The sequence below is a fragment of the Ursus americanus genome, chromosome 4 (genome assembly GCF_024610735.1).
Source record: "Ursus americanus isolate L20-20 chromosome 4, mUrsAme1.1.p, whole genome shotgun sequence".
Lineage (NCBI taxonomy): Eukaryota > Metazoa > Chordata > Mammalia > Carnivora > Ursidae > Ursus > Ursus americanus.
This window is the reverse complement of record NC_142130.1, coordinates 61,737,998-61,751,036: the sequence shown is the minus strand read 5'-3', so window position 1 is coordinate 61,751,036 and position 13,039 is coordinate 61,737,998. Positions and strand designations below refer to the sequence as shown.

Below are 13,039 nucleotides of genomic sequence, written 5' to 3'. Positions count from 1 at the left end.
GACTAGAAATGAAAACCATATTTTCATTGTATCTGTAAAACGTTCTCTCTTAAACTATGAAAACAATAAAAATTAAGATTGATAAAGCTGGGCGGGTGGTAGACAGAAGGGTTCATAATGTTATCCTTTCCATTTCTCTGCATATTTGAAATATCTCAACTTAAAAATCTATGGGATACAAGGCAGTGTTAATACTTCATTCTATGCACAGTATATAACTTAGACTCAAGTTCCTTGTCTCATATAAGTATTTTTAAAAAACAATGTAACAGCATGTCACCAATCTGAAGATATGTGACATAAACTACATAAAACTCAATCAGAAACCAACATACAAAAAAAGACCTCTGAAGTAAATAAAATTGGTTTTAGAGATTTTGCGAAACAGAAAGCACAGATTTACATGACCAAAAAGCCACTTTTTTTTTTAAGATTTTATTTATTTATTTGACAGAGAGAGAGAGACAGCCAGTGAGGGAGAGAACACAAACAGGGGGAGTGGGAGAGGAAGAAGCAGGCTCCCAGAGGAGAAGCCCGATGTGGGGCTCGATCCCAGAACACTGGGATCACGCCCAGAGCCCAAGGCAGACGCTTAACAACTGCACCACCCAGGAGCCCTCAAAAAGCCACTTTCTTAACACATTATCCTACTAAGTATAGCTACTTAGCTCTCCTAGCTTATCGAAGATTCAAAGGCTCAAATGTTTAAAATGGACACAATAGGAAGGCTAGGGAAATATAAAATTTAGAGTTATCCAGGGATAGTTTGATAGAATATATCATTTAAGAAGCTTTACTATGCACAGGATAATACTTTGTGATCAAAATGGGAATACTCTGTTCTTCCGGGTGGGGAGTGAGGCAGTCAATTCTACACACAATCTCTAAGAATTCAGAAACATGGGACCCTTGGGTGGTTCAGTCAGTTAAGCATCTGCCTTCAGCTCAGGTCAGGATCCCAGCGTCCTGGGATCCAGCGCTGCACCAGGCTCCTAGCTCAGCGGGGAGCCTGCTTCTCCCTGTCTGCCACTCCCGCTGCTCGTACTCTCTGACAAAATCTTAAAAAAAAAAAAAATTCAGAAACATAAGATTTATATATCAAAGCACTCTATTTGTATGATAATCAAAAGTTTTAAAGTTTGAAAAATAAAACGGGACTTGGTTCCACATACTTGGGACATCTTATTTCTTAATTCTGAGGTCAATTCAACCAAAACAATTTTTTGAATCCCTACTACATGCCATAAATTGCTTATGAGGTACAACGATGATGGGAAATTTTAATGAATTATAAAAAATATTAAATGAAAGAACCCTCAATAAGGCCTATTTTGTGGAATCACGTTAACAAGGTGCATTATTCAAATATACAAGTCAACTGAAATATGAAATGAAAATTTCATTGAATGTATTTAGAGGAAATGAAAAAAACTGGAGAAGCATAAAGGGCCTGTTCTTCAAAGGGAAGTGAGTCATAGCAAGTTTTCTGCAAGAATGCCATTCTATTCAAAAGCAATAAAATGCCTCTGCCCAGAAGGATCTAAAACAAAGACTCTGATATTAATATATAGCCCCACCATCAGCTTTTGATCAAATGAGCATGACATAATCTAGCTGGAGCTATCTTCCCCTCATTTAAAAAAGGGGAACAAAAAAAAAAAAAAAAAAAAACCCAGTTTGAAAACAAGAGCTACAATAGCAAGCAAAGCCACAAAGATTTAAGAAGCCAAAGAAAGCTACTCATAAAGCGAACACATGTGATTTTTAGAGTTTTAAGGATCTTTGAGCTTCACTTAGTCCAAACCTCTTATTTTACAGTTGAAAAAAAAAAAATGATTTGCTAATGATTATTCAGCTTCAGATATATGCGTGGAACCCAGAGCTTCTGACTGCCAGTCTACTTTGACAGGATACCTTTCAAAACTTACAATAAATTAAATAAAAACTGAGTTGAACTGTTTTGTCCCTCTCTGCCCACCATAGGAAAACTCAGACAGAGAAGGTCACAGATATGGCAGTTGTTAGGATGGGAAAGCTGACGACCATACCTGCAGGTCTGATATGTGCAGCTATAACTGCATGCGACTAATAAAACCCAAGCAGCTCCCCATATATACTGCACCACCTCTGCTGTCTAAGTATGTTGAGAAGCAGCCTGCGTTTACAAACGGGCTTTGCATCCATCCACACTACAACTGGTCATTATATTGGCTGGTGCAAGGGTGTTTATGTGTTTGAAAAAAGTGGGATAATGGATACAGTAAAATCTGGAAAAGGTTCTAGGATTAACAAAATGGCTTATCCACTGGGACTGGCCACTGTATGAGCAACTGTTTGCTACCTAGTTCAGTCAGTAATAACTGCAAAGGTAACTGGGAAAAAGGCATATACCACAAGCCAGCAAATTTAGGAAGCAGTTAAATCATTGCAGACAAAAATCAGCAAGAGTCATTTCCTAAATCTAAAGAAAAAGCTAAGCTAGGAAATTCTGCTGAAATAGAAATACCTGTAAAAACAACGGACAGCCTGAAATACTCAGTGCCCTTGCCAACAGAACTCAGCTCTGAAACAAAGACAAAATCAGAATCCACCACGGGTGCTACCCAGTTTATGCCTGACCCCAAGCCCATGGATCACGGCCAGTCCCATCCAGAAGATGTGGAGCTGTACAGCACTAGAAGCTGAAATGGTCTGTGTAGAGAACGACAAGATGTGTGAAGTTGAAAATAATGATGAAAAAAATCATGTAAAGGGTAACTGTGACACAAAGAGTATAACTTTGGGGGGGTATAACTTTCTAAATGAAGTTTTTTCCCCTCACATCTTCTAACGTAATGTACACTTTGACCAATCACATAAGGGATTAAAATACAAACTGAATTTAATCCAAACAATATTAAATGACTGATGAAGAGGCAGAAGTAGAAGTATTGGGATGCATTTAATGATTTTAAGGGTGTTTATAAAAAACAGAGTAAATATATGACCACTGATGAATTATGTGTATATATTTATACATATACATATTTGCTTTAGTCTTTTCAAATTAATGTAAGCTAAATTAGAATGGTGTGTAGAAGGATGTGTTCCCCCCTTTTTCATTCCCCAGAGCTTGAATAAAATATCCATATTTTGTGACAAAAAAAATTAAATAATAACTATTTTTTGCCTCAATGTGATATTAATGTATTTTCATAGGATTGTGGGGAAAATAGCTAAGCATACCATCAACTTGATGCATTCAAACTTAAAACAAAAAACAGTAAACTTCCTAGTCTAGAATCACTTCTACCAACTGAGCATTCTAGCAAGACAAAGCAATTTAGTATAATAACAGGAAGAAATTTCCTCTAAATGCATCATTATTCTTTCAAAGGTACTAAAGAACATTCCTAAAACCAAAGAGCATGAGACACCCACAGATAACTGAGGAGTCATCCTATCATCTGCAATATATTTTGTTGACAACCAAAGTGAAACAAAAGTATATACGAAATATCCTTTCTATTTAGAAATATTAATTTTATTCTTATAAAAAGACGCTAGGGTTACTATAGACAAATTCATTACATTTCAAAACATAAGCTTTAGATGGAATTAATATAAGGATCTTATTTTAAAGGTAAAGCTATATTCTACAACATATATAAATATTTAATGCACTGTCATAATAGGACTTATTTAAATCCTGAAGTTACATATTCTGCTTGAAAATAATTGAACTCGTGCTTTAAATATGTGTTTATTGTTTACAGAGATAGACAAATCCATAGCCAGAAAAGCTAGATTTAAGTTCTACATGTTATTAAGTTGTTATGAACTTTAACAACTTAAATCTCTATAAAATCTGGTTTCTTCTGCCAAAAGGAAATATCTTCAGGGGCACTGTTAAGTTTAAATAAAGTTTATATATAGAAGTTTGTTTAAAAAAAAATATATACACATAAATGCTTGGTTTTTAATATACATTTTTGTTTATATTATCTATAAAGTAAGGAGATTAGGGTAGTTGTTGAGACTGTTAATAAAGAGGTTTTATTAATGTACAGGAAGAAGAGTCAAACTATCATATTACCATATTATTGAAAAACGATTGCCATTTTTCCATAAACAAATTCGGTGATTAGGACTACCAATACAAAAAGAAAAGAGCATGGTTTAAATATCACAAAATACTTCAAGTGTATTTACTCAATTTTACCTACAAGGACTTGATTCATGCTTTATTCATCAAGTCTTACATTTGTTCAAGCACCACGTATTTGGCAGTTTAAAGTTTCGTGTGGCTATATGGGCAATTAGATGTGAACCAACTGTAACTTTCACATATTGCAAGAGGGGATGGAAATTGGTTCAGCCACTCTGGTAAACTACCTACAAGTATCTACCCAAATTACACACATGCCTTCCTATGACCCAGCACATTCCACTCCTAAGTATATATCCCAGAGAAATGAGGGCACAATTTCACCAAAATTAAAAAAAAAAAAAAAAAAAAAAGTCTTCATAGGAACTCAGATCATAAGAGCCCAAAACTAGAAACACATCTCAATGTCCATCATAGGAATAAATGAGGTTATGCAATAAAGTCCTACACTGCAACAGAAGAGCCAAGTATGGATACATCTTACACTGAGCAAGAGAAACCAGTCACTGTAGCATCCATACTGCTTCATTCTATTTATAGGAAATACTAAAAGAAAAAGGGGGGGGCACCTGGGTGGCTCAGTCAGTCAAGTGTGTGACTTGATTTCAACTCAGATTATGGTCTCAGGGTTGTGCGACCGAGCCCCAGGCCAGCTGCACTACTTGAGATTCTCTCTCCCTCTGCACACCCCCACTTGCATGCACATGCACACAGACACACTTTCTAAAATAAATTCTTAAAAAAAAAAAAGTTAAAAAAAGGAAAAACTCCTTGGTTATTGAAGTCAAGATCATTACTGCAAATGGGATGGTAGTGTGTAAGAAAACTAAGACATGTGTCACTGGTTTTGACAGTGGGCAGCAGACAGAAGCCAGAGCGTTCTTGAAGTGTTAGTGAAGGCTGGAAAGAGCGAGAAGATTTTTATTGGAAATGTACTGGTAGAACAATTAGCAAAATGCTGGCCTGAAATAAAGGCCGTAGAAAGTGGATGCCTTGGCAGAGGTAGGGAGAAATTGGGAAGGGATAGGGAAAGCTTTCCAGGAATAAGAAACACACTACACCTTTGTAGAGCTAGATTGACTTTGGTGTAAATGTTTGTTAAAATGGTACATTTATGAGCTGTAATTTTAGTTGCAGATAAATTGAAACTTGATTTAAAAAAAATTATCAGAGAATACATTTTAAAAGATTTTTAAAAATTAGTCCCTAATACATAATACTGGTATGTGTTACAGTTTAAAAGTTGTGAAAAAATAGAGCCCTTAGAGATTTAGCATATGTTATGGTTTTCAAATAGCATGAGGCTGGCAACAGCTCTAGTTTATAAAAATCTGGGATTTCTCACTTAATGCTGCACGATCAACTTCTAATAGAATGCTAAGAAAGCTCAGATATATGTCTGCAACACACATATCATGTCAACAAAAATCAAAAACTTCAGTCAAAATTAGTGCTTTGTTTTGCTTTAAGTTTGAGCCATTGAGTTAGAACTGTTGAGCTTTTTATACAGAATAAAAAGACTGATGCGTTGAAAACATCTAAAGAAAAACCTTCAGTGTCAGAAAGGAGTGGCTTGACAATTATCTAGTTTTGGGCAGGGAAGTTAACATAATTGAAAGCCACATTAAACTTGGGAACATTTTCATACACGTTTGTGTGAGCACTACTTTTCATGCAGATAAATGGCCAATCATCCTACATTAATGGGGCCCATAAACTTGAATGGATTCTCATCTCTTAGTGATTATTCTGTGATCAAAACAGACACCCCCAGGTATCACTAATATCAACATTTTTGTTATATATTTTTAAACAACAGACATTCGAACATGCCTAAATAGTGTTCTTTCCACCCCTTGTGGGTAGAATTGTGTCCCCCTCCCCAAATTTATACATTGAAGTCCTAATCCCTAATACCTCAAAATGTGACTGTATATGGAGATAATTACCTCTTTTAAAGACAAATTCAACTGAGATCATTAGGGTGGGCCTTAACCCAATCCAACTGGTGTCCTCTTAAGACATTAGGACCCAAACCTGTGCATGTACAGAGAGAAGACCGAGCGAAGACATATGGAGAAAGTGGCCATCTACAAGCCAAAGAGAAGAAACCATCTCCGCCAACACCTTGACCTCACATTTCTAGATAAGTTTGTTAAATCCCACCCCCTCCCCCTGCACAGTCGGTGGTCCTTTGTTATGGCAGCCCTAGAAAACTAATCCATAATCACATTACAAAAGAATGCATTTGGAAGCAAAGGACTTTTTTAAAGCCTGTTTTTTCATTTGTTGTGTAATGAGATGATCCACATCAATGTGATTGAAATGGGAAAGGGAGGATTAAACCAGCAGGACTGCCCATGCTGTGATGTCGAGAGCAAGGCCCCAGCGACATCCACTTCCTATAGGCAAACTCAGTTCCACTCATTGAACAACGTTCAAATTTCCCTCATGTGTCTTCCTCAGTTTTTTTAAATTTTGTTGGAAGCTCGTTAAGTACTCTCAAGTCTTCTACTCTTTTAATCCAAGAATGTTAATCTAAGAATGTTGGCACCAGATGTTAGAATATTGGTAGAACTTAGAAACAGACAAAAAAGTAGCGAGAGGAACATCAGACCCAGAAATCAGACTCACTAGTTCTGCTTGAGGTGATCTGGTTGCCTGCGGTTGGACAATTTGCTTGTTTGGGGTAGCAATTCTTTTTATCAGAGATCCCCCAAACATGGCTTCAATTAGAATTTTCTGGAGAACGTTTTAAAAACAAGTGTCTGGGACCTCTTCCTGTTCTTGGTTCTCAAATGGCTGGATATTAGAATCATCTGGAAGAATATTCTTTTTGGGGGGAAGACTTTAAAAATTGTGATAGCTCTACTCCATCCTCCAAAGATTCTGATTTTAACTGGTTTAATTGGTTTGAAATGCAGCCTTGGCCTTGGGATTTTTTTTTTCTTTTAAAGATTTTATTTATTTATTTGACAGAGACAGACAGCCAGCGAGAGAGGGAACACAGGCAGGGGGAGTGGAAGAGGAAGAAGCAGGCTCCCAATGGAATAGCCCGATGTGGGGCTCGATCCCAGAACTCCAGGATCACGCCCTGAGTCCAAGGCAGACGCTTAACGACTGAGCCACCTAGGCGCCCCCGGCCTTGGGATTTTTAAAAGTTCCCCACTTCAGAGATGTTATCCACTGCCCTGGACAGTGTGATTCAGTTATTCTGGGGAAGAGCCTGGACATTAGTACTTCTTACTTCACCAAGGAATTCCAATGCATTTTAATTCCCTGGGCGATAACTAGGCACAACCATCTGATGCAAAGGTGAAATAAGGCTCATGTCCTAACAATGATGACTTTTTGTGATATATGTGGTACTATTAAAAAGAATATAGGGGCACCTAGGAGGCTCAGTCAGCTAAGTGTCTAACTTTTGATTTTGGCTCAGGTCATGATCTCAGAGTCACAGAGCTGAGCCTGGAGCCTAGAGACTGCTTAAGATTCTCCCTCTCTCTTTGCCCCTCCTGCACAGGTCCCCTTCCCCCACCGTTCAAAAAAAAAAAAATGTTCTTTAAACTGTCTTATGTTTAAGTTTACTTACTCATAGGCTTATTAACTACCTGTATAATTAGCATGAAGTTTTGTTTGAGTCAAATACCTTTCAAGTGTCTTCCAAGTGTGCCTAAGCCAGGAGAGGGGATCTGTATGAAAATGGGTTACCATCCCAATCCCAGCTGTCTGATGGATGTAATTATTTCAGGAAAGAACACGTGCAAAGATGAAGGCACAAAACATAATTGCTTCTATGATAGTAATTTAGTTTCCTGGGGTAAAGATTCAAACCAGCATCTCCCATTAGTCTAACAACAATTACGTAGTTTTTCCTTTCATCCATTTCTTTCAGGCTTTTCTTATATCTGAAGCTTTCCAAAGGGTATTTGAGTGATTTAACATTAACCACCCACACACTGTATTTACCACTATTATTAGCACAGCGGATGATCTTTACAACTTAGTGAAGCTACAAGAAGCATTATTACTGATTTTTTAAAGTGCCTCTAAATCATTTGCCATTCCTTCCGATTTATCCTAGGCAGAATTATTTTCAAGTGACCTTTTAGTGTCATATTCCTTAAGTTTAAAAATGACTACAACTAGTGATGTGATGTAAATGCATCTTGAACTTTGAAGTGTTACATTTCAGTTTACATAAATTCAGGTTAGAAGACATGCAATGACAAAGGGAAATACAGTGGCATAAGGGAGGGGGAAATAAAAGGTAGGCTTTTAGGTCCCCAAACTACTACATCAGTACCTGAAGGGAATTAGGTAGAAGGGGAGGGGTTTGTTTTCTAACCATTAGTGAGAAAATTTGTTTTTGATTCAAAGAAAAGATATAAGTAGAAATCATATACAACCTGTATAAAAGTGAATTCACTTTTAGTCTGTATTAATAGAAGTGTCCAGAATCGAGGAAATAATCTGCTCATTAGTTACTAAATCAAGCTTCTAGTATTAAGTTCTGAAAAACACTTCCTTGTGTTAGTAAACATGCATCATTGTATTAAATAGTAACCAAACACACCTTATCCAGCAGGGAGTAACCAACCATACCACATGTGGAAAAATTAAAAGTGGAAAGAGAACTACACTGTGTGATCAAAATGCCATAAAAAGACCTGTATGTAATTAGCAGAAGACATACTGTGAAGTAAAAAATTTTTTTAAAGGTTTCAAAGAGTCTGCCTTTGAGAATTCAATGAGGTCCCAACCATTGATCACAAGGTATTTATCCTTAGGCTGAAAAACACCTGACAGGGAAACTGGGAAGGATTTATTCAGAGACAGTTAGGCTGGTGACACACTTCTGCAATTCAACACATGATGAAATAACAATTGTGTTTTCAAATTAAGGGGTTAAATTCTGAGTTTTTTCCATTGAGGACTTTGAAAGTTGCCCCTGACCAAGTGACTTGAGAAAGACATCATTTTAATACCAAAGCTTCCATTAGTATCAAGCAGTGTTGCTTAACCTAGTTCTTAATTTAAAAAATAATAAAAATTTAAAAAACCACCTCATTTCAAAGGCAATGAGCTTCTAAATTTGACAATATTAAAGTGAAAAAAATTCAGTCTGTTATTACATGTTTTATAAAACAATGTGGAAACAGACTTTTCATATACCAATCTATCAGATTTCAGCACCTTTAAGTATGCAGATTGGAATCCCTATTTTGTCCAAATCTCCAGATGGAGGAAAATTAAAATACAGATTCCTAAGATCAATTCCTCTTTCACTTTGAAAAATCATGACTTTGCTAGAAGTTTCTGGTGTTCTCTATACTGATAGCAATGGTCTTATATTATTCTTTCCTCTATGGGGAGATGTTACACTGCACTCATCTCTTGGAGGAACTCTGCAATCTTCCTGTGCCAATCTCCACGTCTGGGGGAGAAACAGCAGAAGAAACCAAAACAGCCTATTCTCATCTTGCCTTTCTCAAACCATTTTTTCTCTGGAATTTCCTGACATATTTAGACACACTGAATGGAAAATAAAAGTTGGGACAAATTTCCCCTTAGGACCACAGCATAGGCAGATTAGGGGAAAAATGAAGAAACACAAAAGAAAATATTTAAAATAATAGGTCTATCCTCATTCCCACTTAGTCACTGCTTAACATTTAAAGGACTTAAAAAATGATTGAAATTTTAATATGCACCAGTATTTTACTTAATGAAGTATAACCCAATCTTGCATACCAAATTTCAAAATACAGAGTTCAATAGAGAAAATAGTTCCATTAAATTTGGCAATTTATAATATTAGAGAATCTCAAAGTGGAAGAGAACAAATCCATTATATACTACATATTTCAGAAAGGAATAAGCAACTCACCCAATATGTATGTACAGCCTATATGTATAGCTGCTGAGATGAAGGCTTCTTAAGGTCACACAGCAACACTGATATAAACTGCGTTTGAGTGTCTAACATTTGGAAGTGAGTTAGGCATTCTCTGGCTTAACCTTTTAGAATGTGACAGAAGTTCTGTATATTGATTTCAAGAACATGACCAATTTATGAGCATTTTTATGTATGTGATAATTTGCTTTTCAAGGACCAGCCCTGCCTAACCATTCCCTACAACACCCTTTTCACACCCCCATGTCTCTGTTACCCTCTCTGCCTCCCTTTTCCCACTCACAAACACTGCTGCCACAATTTTTCTAAAATATGCCATTGCCCTAAGGACAAGGGGAAAACAGACTGGTACAAAATGAAGAACTGATTTCGATAAATCTGACTTCATTTCTATCCATATATTTCTATTCTTTTCAACTTGCGCCCTAACCAAACAAATTGCTTCTATTCTTTGGAGTAAATTTTCATATCAATCCCTCTGTCCAAAATGCCCTTTTAAATGCCTTTGTCCAGGGAATTCTTCTTTCAAGTTATAGAATAGCTTAAATATCTCTAATCTCCTCATTCCCATTCCCAAGGGGCAAGAAAATTCCACTCCCAATTTCTGTTCTTACAGCACTTTTTCCATGTCTCTAATGACTTATATTTAATCACAGAACATTGCATCTTATTTCCAACTGATGGGGTATTTCTTAGGATATCACCACTCTAACTCCACCCATTCCCATAACCCCAGCAGTATTATCCCCTGTGCCTTTTCATTTCCATGGCTTAGCTGAGTACCTATTACATACTGGCTATTAAATAAACGTTGACATAGATCCAATTTATTTTTATACTAATAAGGCCATGAGTGGCAGAATTTCCAAATTTTTGTTAAATTGTCATAAAATGTTAAAATAATCTCAAAGGGCCTTTTCAATTCTAACTTTATATTTTATGTAAATAGAGGACAAGAAAAGTTCAACTAACTTGGCAAATATTTATTGCCTACGTACTATATGCCAAGGCCTATTCTTTGTACCATAGATAAAGGATTTATTTAAAAGTATTAGTTGTATTTTCACAGCTTATATTCTAGGAAGGAAACAGACAAGTAAAAGCTCAGGATATTATTTGATAGTGATAATTGTTATAAGATAATCTAAGTAATCCACTCAAGTTCATACTAGTGGCAGGGCTGAACTTGAGCTATGGTCTCTTGTGTCTCAGTCTAGTATCGCATTATTTAACCACTACATTCCTACCTCCAAATCAAGTACTGTTCTTACAGAGCTAAAGTGATTCATCAGGGTTGCCATTGAGCAGCAGTCTGTATAGGTGAAGGTAAACTGTAAGTTGCTATGACATAGCCCGAAAGTACAATGGCTTCATTAGGGTAGAATTTCTCACCAATAGTCCCAAGATTAAGAGTTCATGCTGTTGGGGAGACTGTGCCTCTATTCTGTCGTTCAGAAACTCACGTTCCTTCATCTCATTACTCTACCAAGCATGGTGTGATTTTACTTAAGGCATGAAGGCTGCCACATCTTTATTAGAGCCCGTGGAAAGAGCAAGAAAAGCACATACCCAAAGTTATAAGGCCAAAAACTGGAAATGGTCACATCACTTTGTTCACTTTCACTGGCTGAACCCAAGAAAATATACCAGGATGCAAGGGAGCCTGGAAAACAGTCTCCAACAGGACGGCCACCTGCTGAGCTCAAACTGCCTGGGCACAGGGTAGTTCTAGCACTTCAGAGAGAAGGGATTTGTAATTAGTCATCTTTGCCTCACTGGGACACTATGATCTACCTTGGCGCGATCTTAGAAAAGAAACCAGAAACACAGGTAAATAAAGAGGTCAGAAGAGGTATTTTAAAAAGTTATCAGAAGCAATGAGACATTTAATGTTGAAAAAAAAAATCTGGTGACATTATTTTGGTGAATAGCGGCCCAGTTTCTACTGCCCGAGAAACTCAATATTAAGTTTAAAGAATACCTTTGCTTAATTCCCCAAGAAAGATGTAGCGGGAAAAAGTGAAAAGAAAATACAGATCATAAATAGCATCTGTTTGTGCAGCCAAACTCACTTGAGTAACAGAATCCACTTTAACGGACCATAACTGTAATTTAAGCTGACTGTCCTATGCACACTCTGTTTATAGACCCAGAATATCACTCGTAATAACTGAGGTTACATATTACCTTGCTCTGAAATCAACAGGGAGGGCAGCTACATAAAGCTGGTAATTTAGCACTCCTTTAGCAATTCAAAGTTGCCAAATCAGAGATGTGGAGCTAATCATCTGAGGGAACAGGAGCCCGTTCTTTCTTTCTTGATCAGAAGGAAGTGCATTTAGTGCTTTGAGCAGACACTTCTTGGTGTTATAAAGAGCTTTCTGACACAGAAGTTCATTTTCAAGTCACATCTGAGAAGACAACTCAGGTTGTCTTCAAATAGACAATGATGTCGATAACATCTCTCTTTACTTCTCTTCCCATTTTTTTCCCTCTAGTAAATTCACTCTTAAAGGGAAGGAATTAGTCAAATACTGTCTCCTCTAATAGGGGAAAGATTATAAGGCTAATAACAGGTCTGACAACACTAGAGTCGAGGCTGTAAGTTCAAGCAGGTAATGAACTAGCTTAGGAAAGATGAAAAGCTCTCTCATCTTTGCAAAAATTGCAAAGCAGGGAATGCTCAGAGTTAAGAAAAATATTTCAAGGTTATAAGGAAAGCAATAGTTGTTAAATAGTTTGAATATTTAAAAATAAAGTTAACACAAGAGGTACTCAGAATTAAGAGGAGGGTAATCAACAGGCCAATAAATAGTACCTAGATTTAGGTACTTAGATTTTTTCCAGTTCCTTTCTGGCTGTGACAATATGAGAAAGTTAAATTCTATTGACAACAATGAACTCTAATATCAATGAGGCCTAACATTATATATTTACTAAGAACCTGTTTAGTACTTACAGGCATACCCTCAGAG

At 36.7% G+C, this 13,039-nt stretch overlaps 1 protein-coding gene and 1 pseudogene across 2 annotated transcripts in view; one reads left to right on the top strand and one right to left on the bottom strand.

Moving 5' to 3' along the window:
• POU1F1 (POU class 1 homeobox 1) overlaps positions 1 to 13,039 on the bottom strand; it is a 305,780-nt gene that overhangs the window by 252,461 nt on the left and 40,280 nt on the right. The window lies entirely within an intron of this gene.
• Positions 2,012 to 2,685, top strand: LOC123784337 (MICOS complex subunit MIC27 pseudogene; annotated as a pseudogene).